Here is a 14,464-nt window from a genome sequence, read left to right as displayed (position 1 = left end):
GGGACCCCCATTTCCAGAACGCCGACAATTATGACACGCTTCATCATTGTCATATTGCTTTGCGTGATCATGTAGTTGACATCGTATTTGTGGCAAAGCCACCATGCATAATGTTTCATACATGTCACTCTTGATTCATTGCCCATCCCGGTACACCGCCGGAGGCACTCATATAGAGTCATATTTTGTTCTAGTGTCGAGTTGTAAATAAATAGAAGTGTGATGATCATCATTAAGAGAGCATTGTCCCAAAAAAAGGGGAGAAAGGCCCACAAAAAAAGAGAAAAGAAATAAAAGGGACAATGCTACTATCCTTTTTCCACACTTGTGCTTCAAAGTAGCACCATGATCTTTATGATAGAGAGTCTCTTATTTTGTCACTTTCATATACTAGTGGGAATTTTTCATTATAGAACTTTGCTTCTATATTCAAACAATGGGCTTCCTCAAATGCCCTAGGTCTTCGTGAGCAAGCAAGTTGGATGCACACCCACTTAGTTTCTTTTGTTGAGCTTTCATACATTTATAGCTCTAGTGCATCCGTTGCATGACAATCTCTACTCCTTGCATTGACATCAATTGATGGTCATCTCCCTAGCCGTTGATTAGCCGCGTCAATGTGAGACTTTCTCCTTTTTTGTATTCTCCACACAACCCCCATCATTATACTCTATTCCACCCATAGTGCTATGTCCATGGCTCATGCTCATGTATTGCGTGAAAGTTGAAAAAAGTTTGAGATTACTAAAGTATGAAAACAATTGCTTGGCTTGTCGTCGGGCTTGTGCATGATGAGAGCATTTTTGTGTGACGAAAATGAAGTATAGCAAAACTATATGATTTTGTAGGGATAAGCTTTCTTTGGCCATGTTATTTTGAGAAGACATAATTGCTTAGTTAGTATGGTTGAAGTATTATTATTTTTATGTCAATATTAAACTTTTATCTTGAATCTTTCGGATCTGAACATTCATGCCCAATAAAGAGAATTACTTAGAAAATTATGTTAGGTAGCATTCCACATCAAAAATTCTGTTTTTATCATTTACCTACTCGAGGACGAGTAGGAATTAAGCTTGGGGATGCTTGATACGTCTCCAATGTATATATAATTTTTTATTGTTCCATGCTATTATATTATCTGTTTTGGATGTTTAATGGGCTTTATTACTTTTATATTATTTTTGGGACTAACCTATTAACCGAAGGCCCAGTGCAAATTGCTGTTTTTTTTGCCTATTTCAGTGTTTCCCAGAAAAGGAATATCAAATGGAATCCAAACGGAATGAAACCTTCGCGAGGATCGTTTTTGGAAAAAACGCAATCTAGGAGACTTGGAGTGGACATCAAGGAAGCAACGAGGCGGCCAAGAGGTAGGGAGGCGCGCCCAGGGGGTAGGCGTGCCCCACCCTCGTGGGCCCCTCGTGGCTCCACCGGCCTACTTCTTTCGCCTATATATACTCATATACATCCGAGGGCACCACGAAACCCTATTTCCACCGCTGCAACCTTATGTACCCGTGAGATCCCATCTTGGGGCCTTTTCCAGCGCTCCGCCGGAGGGGGAATCGTTCACGGAGGGCTTCTACATCAACACCATAGCCTCTCCGATGATGTGTGAGTAGTTTACCACAGACCTTCGGGTCCATAGTTGTTAGCTAGATGGCTTCTTCTCTCTCTTTGGATCTCAATACAAAGTTCTCCTCGATTCTCTTGGAGATCTATTCGATGTAATTCTTTTTGCGGTGTGTTTGTCGAGATCCGATGAGTTGTGGGTTTATGATCAAGATTATCTATGAACAATATTTGATTCTTCTCTCAATTCTTATATGCATGATTTGATATCTTTGCAAGTCTCTTCGAATTACCAGTTTGGTTTGGCCTACTAGATTGATCTTTCTTGCAATGGGAGAAGTGCTTAGCTTTGGGTTAAATATTGCGGTGTCCTTTCCCAGTGACAGCAGGGGCAGCAAGGCACGTATTGTATTGTTGCCATCGAGGATAAAAAGATGGGGTTTATATCATATTGCTTGAGTTTATCCCTCCACATCATGTCATCTTGCCTAATGCGTTACTCTGTTCCTATGAACTTAATACTCTAGATGCATGCTGGATAACGGTCGATGTGTGGAGTAATAGTAGTAGATGCAGAATCATTTCGGTCTACTTGTCACGGACGTGATGCCTATATACATGATCATGCCTAGATATTCTCATAACTATGCGCTTTTCTATCAATTGCTCGACAGTAATTTGTTCACCCACCGTAGAATTTGCTATCTTGAGAGAAGCCACTAGTGAAACCTATGGCCCCCGGGTCTATCCTCCATCATATTAATCTCCCGCCAACATGCTATCTCTGTCGCCATTTATTTTGCAATCTTTACTTTTCAATCTATACAACAAAAATACCAAAAATATTTATCTTATTATCTTTATCAGATCTCACTTTTGCAAGTGGCCGTGAAGGGATTGACAACCCCTTTATCGTGTTGGTTGCAAGGTTCTTGATTGTTTGTGCAGGTATGAGGGACTTGCGTGTAGTCTCCTACTGGATTGATACCTTGGTTCTCAAAAACTGAGGGAAATACTTACGCTACTTTGATACATCACCCTTTCCTCTTCAATGGAAAACCAACGCATGCTCCAGAGGTAGCAGCCATCTCTAATTTTCAAAATAAACTTCTCTTTTGTTTGTTTGTTTCGCTCGCGGAACGGTAACGGGTGGCTAATATTTTCCATGCTGGATGTGTTATTCTCACGATGAGTGTTTATTCACTTGTCATTGCACGAGAGTAAGGCAAAGGTTTTAGGGATGCCCAGTCCCGAAATGCAAAAATGAATTTACTTCATGTTGTCAAATAATAAATTCTTTGGAAAGTGTTGGTATGGAAGGCACCCGTGGATACGGTTAGCCATGGAAAGTGAAAGTATGGTGGAAAAAGGAATAAACTTTATTTTTTTGTTTGGGAACCGCCTATGGCATTTCTAGCATGGAAAGTGTTCGTAGCTCTGTCATTTTCGTTGGTTGGATGGATACACCTCCCAAAATGTTTTTATCTCTATTTTTTCATTTTGAGCTCTGGCACCTCTACAAATCCCTACTTCCCTCTGCGAAGGGCCCTTCTTTTACGTTATGCAATTTTTATTTTGAATTTCAATCTCCATCTTCTCTTATAAAAGCACCAACTAAGAGGCAATATGATCATGCTTAAGTATTGGGTGTAGCTAATATTCGAGTGTGTTTCATGAATGGATCAATGTTTGAGCATGATGGGCTAGGGATAACTTGTTTTAGCATTGATATTTTGAAAGACATGGTTGCTTGTTGATATGCTTTGAATCACATAAAAGTCCAAATGTTCATGCTATAAAGGAAAGAATATGATATAACTTGATAAACAGCACTTATACGTCTCCAACGTATCTACTTTTTCTCACGCTTTTCCTCTTGTTTCGGACTCTAATTTGCATGATTTGAATGAAACCTACCCCGGACTGACGTTGTTTTCAGCAGAACTACCATGGTGTTGTTTTTGTGCAGAAATGAAAGTTCTCGGAATGAACTGAAACTTTGCGAGGATTTTTATGGAATAAAAGAAGATTTTTGGAGCCAACAACCACCAGAGAGGGGCCCCTGGCTGGGCACAACCCACCAGGGCGCGCCCCCCTCTCCTGGCGCGCCCAGGTGGGTTGTACCCACCTGGTGGCCCCGCTGACGACTCCCCTGATACTATAAATTCACATTATTCCAGAAAAAAATCAGGGAGAAAGAATTATCGCGTTTCACGAGACAGAACCGTCGCCAAGCCCTGTTCTTCCTCGGGAGGGCAAATTTGGAGTCCGTTTGGGGCTCCGAAGAGGGGGATCTTCGTTCTTCGTCATCACCAACCTATCTCCATCGCCAATTCCATGATGCTCCCCACCGGGAGTGAGTAATTCCTTTGTAGGCTCGCTGGTTGGTGAGGAGTTGGATGAGATTCATCATGTAATCGAGTTAGTTTTGTTAGGGCTTGATCCCTAGTATCCACTATGTTCTTAGATTGATGTTTCTATGACTTTGCTATGCTTAATGCTTGTCACTTTGGGCCCGGGTGCCATGAACTCGGATCTGAACCGTTTATGAATTCATCATTATATCCATGATTTAGATCCGAACTTGCAAGTTATAGTCACCTACTACTTGTTATGATCCAGCAACCCCGGAGTGACAACAACTGGGCCCACTCTCGGTCATGACCGTAGTTTGAGGAGTTCATGTATTCACTATGTGTTAATGCTTTGTTCTGGTTCTCTATTAAAAGGATGCCTTAATATCCCTTAGTTTCCAATATGGACCCTGCTGCCACGGGAGGGTAGGACAAAAGATGTCATGCAAATTCTTTTAATAAAGCACGTATGACTATTTACGGAATACATGCCTACACTATATCGATGAACTGGAGCTAGTGCCGTATCGCCCTAGGTTATAACTGTCACATGATGAATATCATCCAACAAGTCACCGATCCAATGCCTACGAATTTATTTATATTGATCTTGCTGTGTTACTACTGCTATCATCACTGTTACACTTGCTACAAATTACTGCTATCACTGTTACTGTTACCGTTGTTGCTGTCACTATTATCAAAACTATCAAACTACTTTGCTACTGATCACTTTGCTGCAGATAATTAATCTCCAGGTGTGGTTGAACTGACAACTCAACTGCTAATACCTTCAAATATTCTTTGGCTCCCCTTGTGTCGAATCTATAAATTTGGGTTGAATACACTACCCTCGAAAATTGTTGCGATCCCCTATACTTGTGGGTTATCAAGACCTTTTTCTGGCACCGTTACCGGGGAGCATAGCAATATTTGTTGAGTCACTTGGGATTATTATCAGATTATCATTATGAAGAATCTGAAGGATCCAAAGACTAAGATATTTCCCTCAAAGACGAGGGGAGGTAAGGAACTCCCATCCAGTTCTGCTTTAGATTAACCTTCTGTTATGAGTAAACTTGCAACACCACCACATGCTATGAATTCTACTATGTCACCAGTTATTGATGATGCTACTTCTACTTTGAATGATGCTTATGATGATGCTAGTACCTTGCTTGATAATGATGATGTGCCACTTGGTGATTTTCTTGATGAACAAATTGCTAGAGTTATACAACATGATGTTGTTGAATCTGATGATGAGCTTGAAACTGAAACTCCTGAAACACCTGCTAGAACTAGCCTTCCTAGATATGAATTGGCTAAGGTACCGGAAGGTTATGTTATGAGTGAGGAAGCAACTAGAGATATTCTTGCTTGCAATGATAGAGATGATCTAGAGAAATTATTATGCAAGTATAAAGAAAAATCTCTGAATGCTAGAATGAAGTATGATCCTAAGTTTGCTACTTCACCTATCTTTATTGCTGATAAGGATTATGAATTCTCTGTCGACCCAGAGTTAATTACTTTGGTTGAATCTGATCCTTTCCATGGTTATGAAACTGAAACTGTTGTGTCACATCTTACTAAGTGGAATGACATAGCCACCCTTTTTACTCATGATGAGAAAACTCTGTATTACTTTATTCTCAAATTGTTTCCTTTCTCATTAAAGGGTGATGCTAAAGCTTGGTACAATACTCTTACTCCTGGTTGTGTGCGTAGTCCCCAGGATATGATTTATTACTCCTCTGAAAAATATTTTCCTGCTCATAAGAAACAAGCTGCCTTCCAGGAAATATTTAACTTTGTTCAAACTAAAGAAGAGAGACCCCCACAATCTTGGGGGAGGCTTTGCCAATAACTTAATGCTTTGCCTGATCATCCTCTTAAGAAAAATGAAATACTTGATATCTTTTATAATGGACTAACCGATGCTTCTAGGGACTTCCTAGATAGTTATGCTGGTTGTGTTTTGAGGGAACAAACTATTGCTCAAGCTGAAGAACTATTGAATAACATATTGAAAAACTATGATGATTAGACTATTCCTGAACCACCTCCTAAACCCACTCCGAAGAAGAGGGGTATATTATATCTCAGTCCTGAAGATATGCAAGAGGCAAATAAATCTATGAAGGAAAAAGGTATTAAAGCTGAGGATGTTAAAAATTTACCTCCTATTGAAGAAATACATGGGCTTAATACACCACCACTGCCTAAGGTGGTAGAGGTAAATTCTGTTATGAAGTGTAATGAAAATGACAATCCTCACAATATGCATCCTAATCAGTGCCATTATGAGTTTGAAAACTACATTAGAAAACAAGATCACTTCAATGCAAATGTTATGAAACAATTGAAATATAATTCTGATATGATTGCTCGCTTGAGTGACTTGTTATTTATAATCTCAAATGATTATAGAGGTGTTGGAAAATATGCTTCTGTGGTACAAACCCAGTTAGAACAAGTTGGTAAAACTCAAAGAGAATTGCTTGATGAAATGAATAACAATATGCATGACTTTGCTGTTAGAGTTGCAACTAGTGGAGGTAAAATGACACATGAACCACTTTATCCTGAGGGACACCCAAAAAGAATTGAACAAGACTCACAAAGAAACAACACTAGTGCACCTAGTCCTTCTAAAAAGAAAAAGAAGAAGAAAAATGATAGGACTTTGCATGCTTCTAGTGAACCTGAAAAACCTCCTGATAATGAAAATGAAACTTCTATCTCAGATGCTAAAACTCAATATGGTAATGAACATCCACCTAGTGATGATGAAAAAGATAATGCAGATGTTCACGAAGATGTTCAACCAAACAATGAAAAAGCACCAGATAATGATGTTGAGATAGAACCACCTATTGATCTTGATAACCCACAACCCAAAAATAAAAGATATGATAAAAGTGACTTTGTGGCTAGGAAACACGGTAAAGAAAGAGAACCATGGGTTCAAAAACCTATGCCTTTTCCACCCAAGTCAACTAAAAAGAAAGATGATGAAGAATTTGAATGCTTTGCCGAAATGCCGAGGCCAGTCTTTTTGTGTACTCGCTTGACTGATATCTTGAAAATGCCTCCTTATGCAAAGTATGTGGAAGAAATCATCACAAATAAGAGAAAAATACCGGAAGCTGAAATCTCCACTATGCTTGCTAATTATACTTTCAAATATGGAGTACCTATAAAACTTGGAGATCCGGGTATACCAACTATACCTTGCTCTATCAAAAAGAATTATGTGAAAACCTCTTTGTGTGATTTAGGAGCTAGTGTTAGTGTTATGCCTTTCTCTTTATATAAAAGACTTGACTTGAATAAACTCACACCTACTAAAATATCTTTGCAAATGGCTGACAAGTCAACTGCCATACCTATCGGTATTTGTGAGGATGTGCCCGTTGTTGTTGCTAATGTTACTATTTTGACTGACTTTGTTATACTTGAGATGCCCAAGGACGACAACATGTCGATTAGCCTTGGTAGACCCTTCTTGAATACTGCAGGGGCTTTTATTGATTGCAATAAAAGCAAGGTCACTTTTCATATTAATGGTAATGAGCATACGGTGCACTTTCCGAAGAAACAATTCCAAGTGAATGGTATTAATGTTATTAAAAAAATCTCTGACAATCACTATTGGAAGTTTTCAAATACCTCTACCTACTGTCAGAAAGAAATATGAAATGCTTATTGTTGGGGAGATGCATATCCCCATTGAGGTAACTTAGTGATTGTTGAAAGTTCTTCGGTTTCATGCTAATCGGAAGTGGTTGTTAATAAGACTTGATCAACCTTATTAATGAATCATTTTTGAACTGTATGAAGTTGATGAATTTAGTAAGCACTACCTTCTGTCCCTACCTTTTGTTTTCTATTTTTATTAGTTAAATAAAATAAAATGCCATGCTTTGTCTGTTTTCTGAATTTCCCGTGCAATAAAAAATGACCCAAAAATAAAAGTTCTCAGAATGTCCTGAAAATTTTATATGATTTTTTCCTGAATATTTAAGAATTTTTGGTGCAAATAATACCAGAGGGGGGTGCACCTGGTGGGCACAACCCACCAGGGCGCGCCAGCACCCCCTGGCGCGCCGTGGGGGTTGTGGTCCCCACGTGGGTCCCCTCACTTATCTCTTCATCCCACATTTTCATCTACCTCCAGAAAAAAATCACTCTTGCTCTCTCTCCTGTGTTCTTGAGCTCAAACCCGCGGATTTCGATCTCTTTGCTCGACGCTCCGTTTCCGAAACTGTTTCGGGGATTTGTTGCTTGGTATGTGACTCCACCACTTGTCCAATTAGTTTTTGTTTTAATGGTTTATACTTTGAATAAATAGCTACTCTTGGTGCTGCTGTAGATGTGCTTGCATGTTCAATTCTTAGCGGTCTAAGTAGTTTGAATGCTTGGTATGGCCTCTATGTATCCCCATGAGTAGCTGCTATTAGTTTTGCGAAGTTTTGTTGGTAAAATTTTGTGGACTAAAAATTCAGATTTTTGTTCATAGGAAAAATTGTACGCGGACAAGAATATCTTCAGGAAATTTGGCTCTAAGAAGAACTCCAAGGGTGTTATTGGGGAGTCTTCTGACAGTGATATCCGCCCTCAGAGGTTGGCGGAGGTACGACCGTGCGAATGGCCGCACACCCCGTTCCTGCAAGAGGCTGGAATTCTTGAGGAGTTCATGCAATTTGTTGCCAACGCCGGTCTCACCGACTTCATCACAGATGAGTGTGAACAACACCAAATCCTCACAAACATGATTGTTCAAAGTTTTACTTTCCTGCCTAGAAATAATCCTCCTGAAGTGAGTTTTGATTTATATGCTGAAAACCATTAGATACCACTTACTGAGTTTTGCAACATATGCATGATCCCGTATGATGGGAGCTTGGCTGAGCCGAGGCCGGCTTAGTTTGAGGATTTTTGTTGCACTTTGACAGTGGGTGATGAGAGGAGAGTGTCAGCCATCACTGCTGGTGGCTTATATTTTCCTGTTGTTCGTTACTTTGCATATTTCATCACCAAATGCTTGCTTGCTAGGGAGAAGGTGGATGCACTTAGTTCACCAGACCTTGCTGTTTTACGTCGTGCAATCGAGGGCGACAACACTTATAGCTTGGGAGCTATTGTGGCTCATCGCCTCCATCTTAATAAACTCAGGGTAAAATACATGGTGGGATTTTTGCTACTCGTTTGGCGGCTCACTTCGAGGTTGGGATACGCCCTCATGATTACCCTCTGACCAAGGTTTACCTAGACCAGGCAGCCATGTATCACCATCACTTTCTTGCACATGATCATCCTAACATTGCCATTCCTTATAACTTGGTTTATAGCGTTGATACTCGTGATGTTATCCCCTTGCCTGCACCTGCTTTGTTTGATTCTGTTGCTAGGGGCGGATACCGGATTATGCCTGCAGACATCCTCGCCTACTGGAACGCTCACGCTGCTGCAGAAGCTACACAGGTACCTCAGCAGTGGGATGTGTGGAGGCCGCTCCTCAGGATCCCTACTACCCTACAGGCTACCGATCGACTACCAAGTTAGGCCAAAAGCCTAAGCTTGGGGATGTACGTGTTTCTCACCGATATTATATTCATGTTGACATATCATTCTATCTGTCGGGGTTCACACTTTTTCATTGTACTATCTATGCTTAGATTAATTTTCTTGGTTTTTTCTTGTGTGTTTGAAAAGCTTCAGAAAAAACCAAAAAAATTAGTTGTAGTAATTTACTTTCTATGTATGTTTAGTAGTAGAACTAAAAACAAAACCCAAAAAGATTTCCTTGTTCTTCTTTTGCTTGTTGAGAGCTTTCCCGTGTAAATAGTTTTTCTTGTTTTTGCTTTTTATGTGCTTGTTCAAGAAAACCAAAAAATCCAAGAATATTTCAGTGTGTTTCTCTGAATTTCTTTTCTTTTTATTCGAGTCTTACCGAGGAGAAGACCACGATGAAAATGTTGAGTGGCTCTCATATGAATAATTGTTGAACTAATAAAGAGCCCATTTTACCTTGTCTTCTCCTGTTGAATAAAATGTTTGCAGATTCCAGCTTAGTCCATGGCACTCTTGCACTATTATTATTTTCATATCATTCGGTCGTGCAAGTGAAAGGCAATAATGACGATATTCGATGAGCTGGCCGTGGCAAAGAGAAACTGGTATGAACTCGACTTGTTCTTGTTGTGTAAATATGTTTAACCTTGTGCCCATGCTTCATCCCATTATGATTAAACATGTTTGCAATGAAAATTAGACATTATAGTTTCTCATGCCATGCATAAGTAGCTGGGAGTTGATAATGATTTATCTTGGATATCAACATAGCGTTAAAATGATTGTGATGTAGCATGGTGATATGGTATCCTCCTCTGAATGTTCGAGTGGCTTGACTTGGTACATCTTCATGCATGTAGTTGAATCAAAACCAACATAGCCTCTATAATATTTATGTTCATGGTGTTCATATCCTACTCATGCTAGTGTCCAATATTAGTTATGCATAATGCCTGGTTATGATCGCTGTTGCTCTCGAGCTGGCCGCTTCCCAATCTTAATTGCTTGCCTTCGCCTGTACTAAGTGGGAATGCTGCTTGTACATGAAAAACCTTGAACCCAAAGTTATTCTAGATGACTCCACCATAACTACCTATATACGGTATTACCCTGCCGTCCTAAGTAAATTTGCATGTGCCACCTCTAAAAACTTCTAAAAAATATCCTTTTTGTATGCCTGGATCGTTCATGGAACGACAGGAGGTGGTCGATATCTTCCGTGCTAAGCATGTTATCCTCAGGTCGAGTGTTTATTCACTCGCCATCGCACGAGGAAATGGGCGGCAATAGGGATGCCCAGTCCCAAACTGCAATAATGAAAAAGAGTTCATCTCTTGAATAATCAAACAAAAACTCCCAATGGAGTCAAAACCTTTACTTTCCGCTTGGGAACCGCCACTAGTGTGCTTAGCATGGAAGATGTTGATAACTGATGGTCGTGAAGTGAATGAGAAGGGTGCATGTCCCAAAATATCATTTATCTCTGTTTTAAAAATTGAGCTCTCGCACCTCTACAAATCACTGCTTCCCTCTGTGAAGGGACTGTCTATTTACTTTTATGTTGTGTCACCACCTTCTAAAAACAAGCGCCAGAAACTGAGTAGAGCACAGCTGTCATGATTTATGCATTGTGTGTAGCTAATGTTGGGTGCATCATGACTGGATCTTTTCTAAAATGAATTACAATGTTTAGTCGCTGCTTGAACTTTGGAGGTGCTCTGCATTTATGTTTTGCGGTCTCAGAAAGGGCTAGCGAGATACCACTATTGTCATATTATATCATGATTGTTTTGACAACGTGTTGCTATTTCAGATATTTTATTATTGCTCGCTAGCTGATTATGTCATTGATATGAGTTAATATAATCTTTAAATGTTATTGTTGACATGGTTAGTTATAATGTTGGCTGAAAACTTGGGTGTTGTTTAAGCTTATTTATGCAAACAAGAGAAAAAGAGTTCGTAAAAGTTTTTCTTTCTCACTTTTAGTTTATCAACTGAATTTCTTGAGGACAAGCAAAGGTTTAAGCTTGGGGGAGTTGATACGTCTCCAACGTATCTACTTTTTCTCACGCTTTTCCTCTTGTTTTGGACTCTAATTTGCATGATTTGAATGAAACTAACCCCGGACTGACGCTGTTTTTAGCAGAACTACTGTGGTGTTGTTTTTGTGCCGAAATAAAAGTTCTCAGAATGAAGTGAAACTTTGCGAGGATTTTTTATGGAATAAAAGAAGATTTTTGGAGCCAACAACCACCAGAGAGGGGCCCCTGGCCGGGCACAACCCACCAGGGCGCGCCCCCTCTCCTGGCGCGCCCAGGTGGGTTGTACCCACCTGGTGGCCCTGCTGATGACCCCCCTGATACTATAAATTCACATTATTCCAGAAAAAATCAGGGAGAAAGAATTATCGCGTTTCACGAGACAGAGCCGCCGCCAAGCCCCGTTCTTCCCCGGGAGGGCAGATCTGGAGTCCGTTTGGGGCTCCGGAGAGGGGGATCTTCGTTCTTCGTCATCACCAACCTATCTCCATCGCCAATTCCATGATGCTCCCCATCGGAAGTGAGTAATTCCTTCATAGGCTCGCTGGTCGGTGAGGAGTTGGATGAGAATCATCATGTAATCGAGTTAGTTTTGTTAGGGCTTGATCCCTAGTATCCACTATGTTCTTAGATTGATGTTGCTATGACTTCGCTATGCTTAATGCTTGTCACTTTGGGCCCGGGTGCCATGAACTCATATCTGAACCGTTTATGAATTCATCATTATATCCATGATTTAGATGTGATCTTGCAAGTTATAGTCACCTACTACGTGTTATGATCCGGCAACCCCGGAGTGACAACAACCGGGCCCACTCCCGGTGATGACCGTAGTTTGAGGAGTTTATGTATTCACTATGTGTTAATGCTTTGTTCCAGTTCTCTATTGAAAGGATGCCTTAATATCCCTTAGTTTCCAATATGGACCCTGCTGCCACGGGAGGGTAGGACAAAAGATGTCATGCAAGTTCTTTTAATAAAGCACATATGACTATTTATGGAATACATGCCTACATTATATCGATGAACTGGAGCTAGTGCCGTATCGCCCTAGGTTATAACTGTCACATGATGAATATCATCCAACAAGTCACCGATCCAATGCCTACGAATTCATTTATATTGATCTTGCTGCGTTACTACTGCTATCATCACTGTTACACTTGCTACAAATTACTGCTATCATTGTTACTATTACCGTTGCTGTTGTCACTATTATCAAAACTATCAAACTACTTTGCTACTGATCACTTTGCTGCAGATAATTAATCTCCAGGTGTGATTGAATTGACAACTCAGATGCTAATACCTTCAAATATTCTTTGGCTCCCCTTGTGTCGAATCTATAAATTTGGGCTGAATACTCTACCCTCGAAAACTGTTGCGATCCGCTAAACTTGTGGGTTATCAAGCATTCCACATCAAAAAATTTGTTTTTATCACTTACCTACTCGAGGACGAGTAGGAGTTAAGCTTGGGGATGCTGATACATCTCCAACGTATCTATAATTTTTGATTGTTCCATGCTGTTTTATTATCAATCTTGGATGTTTTATAATCATTTTATATCATTTTTTGGTACTAACCTATTGACATAGTGCCAAGTGTCAGTTGCTGTTTTTCCCATGTTTTTTACATCGCAGGAAAGCAGTATCAGACGGAGTCCTAATGCCACGAAACTTTATGATGATTTTTTATGGGCCAAAAGGAAGAAGTTGGGCCCTGGTTGCACTTTGGGGGAGTCCCGAGGAGGGGACAACCCACCAGGGCACGCCAGGAGGCCAAGGCGCGCCCTAGTGGGTTGTGCCCACCTTGGGGTGCCCCCGGACCGCCTCTTTGCTCTATAAATACCCCAAAAATCCACAAACCCCAGGGGAGTCGACGAAATATTCATCCAGCCGCCGCAGAGTCCAAAACCACCAGATCCAATCTAGACACCATCTCGGATGGGGGTCACCACCTCCATTGGTGCCTCTCCGATGATGCGTGAGTAGTTCTTTGTAGACCATCGGGTCCGTAGTTAGTAGCTAGATGGCTTTCTCCCTCTCGCTGAATTCTCAATACAATGGTCTCTTGGAGATCCATATGATGTAACTCTTTTGCTGTGTGTTTGTTGGGATCTGATGAACTTTGAGTTTATGATCAGTTATATCTTTTTATATCGATGAAATTTATTTGAGTTTCTGTGATCTCTTATAGACTCGTATTTCTTCTCCGATATTTGGGTTTTGTTTGGCCAACTTGATCTATTTATCTTGCAATGGGAAGAGGTGCCCGGTAGTGGGTTCGATCTTACGGTGCTTGATCCCAGTGACAGAAAGGGAACCGACACGTATGTGTCGTTGCTACTAAGGATAAAAAGATGGGATCTATATCTAACACAATAGATAAACGGATCTTGTCTACATCATGTCATCGTTCTTATTGCATTACTCCGTTTTTCCATGAACTTAATACACTAGATGCATGCTGGATAGCGCTCGATGTGTGGAGTAATAGTAGTAGATGCAGGCAGGAGTCGGTCTACTAATCTTGGACATGATGCCTATGTAATGATCATTGCCTGGATATCGTCATAATTATTTGAAGTTCTATCAATTGTCCAACAGTAATTTGTTTACCCACGGTTTGCAATTTTTCTCGAGAGAAGACACTAGTGAAACCTATGGCCCCCGGGTCTTCTATCTCTTATATTTGCTTGCGATCTATTTTTTCCTTTGCATTTTTATTCAGATCTATTAAACCAACAATACTTTGCTGCAGTTTATTTTATTTGCGATCTATTATTTTAATCTATTATAAATTTCTGGCATCGTTACCCGAAAGGGATTGACAACCCTTTTAACACATCGGGTTTTGAGGTGTTGTTATTTGTGTGCAGGTGCTGTTTACGTTGTGTTGCTTGGTTCTCCT

The sequence above is a fragment of the Triticum aestivum genome, chromosome 5D, assembly GCF_018294505.1.
Source record: "Triticum aestivum cultivar Chinese Spring chromosome 5D, IWGSC CS RefSeq v2.1, whole genome shotgun sequence".
Lineage (NCBI taxonomy): Eukaryota > Viridiplantae > Streptophyta > Magnoliopsida > Poales > Poaceae > Triticum > Triticum aestivum.
This window is presented reverse-complemented; position numbering follows the sequence as displayed.